The sequence below is a fragment of the Protomyctophum parallelum genome (assembly GCF_964188405.1).
Source record: "Protomyctophum parallelum genome assembly, chromosome: 11".
In the NCBI taxonomy this organism is placed as follows: Eukaryota; Metazoa; Chordata; class Actinopteri; order Myctophiformes; family Myctophidae; genus Protomyctophum; species Protomyctophum parallelum.
In genome coordinates this window covers 41,778,444-41,780,943 of record NC_139707.1, presented here as the reverse complement: position 1 = coordinate 41,780,943, position 2,500 = coordinate 41,778,444, and the positions used below count along the sequence as shown (strand labels likewise).

The 2,500-nt window shown below is 49.6% G+C and overlaps 1 protein-coding gene across 1 annotated transcript in view; it reads right to left on the bottom strand.

Annotated features, from left to right (window-relative positions):
* The window catches only part of bcor (BCL6 corepressor), a 42,434-nt gene that overhangs the window by 12,265 nt on the left and 27,669 nt on the right, over positions 1 to 2,500 (bottom strand).

Here is a 2,500-nt window from a genome sequence, read left to right as displayed (position 1 = left end):
GCCTGCTCGCTCTTTCCCTTCGTCGTCTAATCTCCCTCTCTAGAATGCTTCCCTGCGCTCCACTGCAATCAATGCATCACTCAGACGTTTAACCCCTCGCAGCGCTGCCTTCATCTGCACGTGCTGTGCGCCCCTATACAGCCCACCACCGCGCACACAGACGCCGCGTGCGTGCGCGCACATGCGTGCGACATGTGCCAGGGGACTGTACGTTATGTATGTATATATGTGTGGGTTAACAATATCCCCTCCCCCCCGCACCTCCGTAAATGCTTACAATTAAAAACAAGAACGTGGGTGATATTATTTTTAAGATGTATTAACAAAATATATTTTGTGTGTGTGTGTGTGTGTGTGTGGTGCGCTTGTGCTTCTGTGTTAAGTGCTGCCATCTTGGAGAATAACCTCGACCCCCCCCCCCCATCCCACCCCCACCATGCTGAGTAACCAGAGCCCCCTAATGACCCTCTCAGATGGAGGAATTAATTAACACCCCGAACGCCCAGCGTTATTTAAACCCGTTCTGACCTGAGATCAGATTCTAAAAATGTCTTCTATACATCCTGACAGTTTTCCATTCTGACCCGAGATCAGATTCTAAAAATGTCTTCCATGTCAGTCGCTCTTCGATCTTTCAAAAATAGCAGACCTACAAGCTCGTAGCGCGCCACCGAGTGGCGCGCTATGAGCTTGTAGATCTGCTATTTTTAAATAGCTAAAGCATAACGTAATGCTAACATCAAAAGGGGTTCCCGTACAAAATGGGTTAATCCATTAAATCAGAGCGCCCAGCGATTTATAGCAGCGGAAGCACATTCTGCGACGGACCGGATGCTATCCCGATGTAGCTGAAGTATAGCTAGATGTAGCCAAAACACTCGCGATGCGATCGACAACAACGGGAGGTATATGATTAATTCTATAGCGACGGGACCGCGGCGGGCCGTCTTAACACATAATCGTTGCTTATAAAAAGGACGTTATGATTTATTTTAGATCAAGAGTTATTCACGTTTTTAAGATCATCAGTCTCGTCGACGTCACCGCCGGAATATAACATCGAATGTTGCACAACAGACGCTCCCAGACTGTGGAGAGCGATGCGATCGGTTTTATTATTTTTAAATGTATTTTATTTTTTGTGGCTTTCACCTTTATTTTATTTATTTTTTTATGGAGGGACAGACAGTAGGCTGACAGGAAATCTTTTGTATTTTTTTTTATTTTCCCCTTCTCCAGTATTGTCTCTGCATTGGGGAAGAGTGGGTGGGCATAGTGGGTGGACGGGAGGAAAATGAAGGGTGCCTTAAAACTGTGTAATGTATTAACAAATGTATAATATGCTGATGAACAAGGACCCCACATGGGAGGTGGAAAAATGTAAAAAACCCAATAAAAAGATATATAAAAAAAAGGAAATGGGGAGAGAGATGGGGGGGGGGGGGGGGGGGGAGACATGCAGTAAAGGCCGCCGGGTTCGGGAGTCGAACCCGCGGCCACCACTGCCAGACTGGACTACCAGCCGAGGTGCCTGGACCGCTGAGCCACGGCTCCCAGGCCGACGCGATCGGGTTTTGATATCAATGAATCTCCGTCCTGAGCGCCACGAGCGTCACTAATTGATTGAACGGAGAACTGCGTCCTTGACGCTCGGGGTGTTAATTGCTCGGTCGCTCAGACAGACACGCACGCGCTGATTGGAGGACGGAGCACACACACACACACCGATTGGAGGACAGAGCACACACACACACACACACCGATTGGAGAACGGGAGAGTGACTGAGGAAAAGGGCGGTGGTCATATTGTCCATAGAATACCTCAGCGATGGCTGCTCACAGTCTCGATCGATAACGAGGATCAATAATCCATCAATATCAGCACGCATTGACCTCGGTGACCGAAAGGCACGCTGGATCCAATCGCTTTTTGGGGCATTTAATGAAAATGTAATGAAACTGAAACTGGTTTTTTTTTATTTACTTTGGTGGTGTGTGTGTGTGTGTGTGTGTGTGTGTGTGTGTGGGGGGGGGGTGGCAAACGAAGGATAAATTAGGGAGTGATTACCCTTGGTGCCTAAAGGGGTACAGAATAAATGACAATTTGTCAGCCTTTATATCCTCACGTTGCGCTCAGAGGCCAGCGCTGGATGAACCCAAACCCGGTGCCAGCGAGGGGGGGGATGCGGGGGGGGGGGGGGGGGGGGGTGGGGATGCGGGGGGGGGAGCTGAGAACGAGGGATGAAGACATCCGCAAGAATCTCCTCTCCTCTCCTCATTACCATTTCAAATGCTCCAGGAGCCAGGCAGACGAGGGAGAGCGAAAGAATAAAAGGAGGAACGAGGGAGAGAGAGAGAGAGAGAGAGAGAGTGGGCTTTCATGTGCGGAGGCACGGATCGCGAAACTAAACGAACATGAAATATGCAGAGTGTCGGGCGCCGGGCGCGCCACAGAGGGAGCGCTTGAATGACGTGTTTGTGTGTGTGCGTGCGTGCGTTG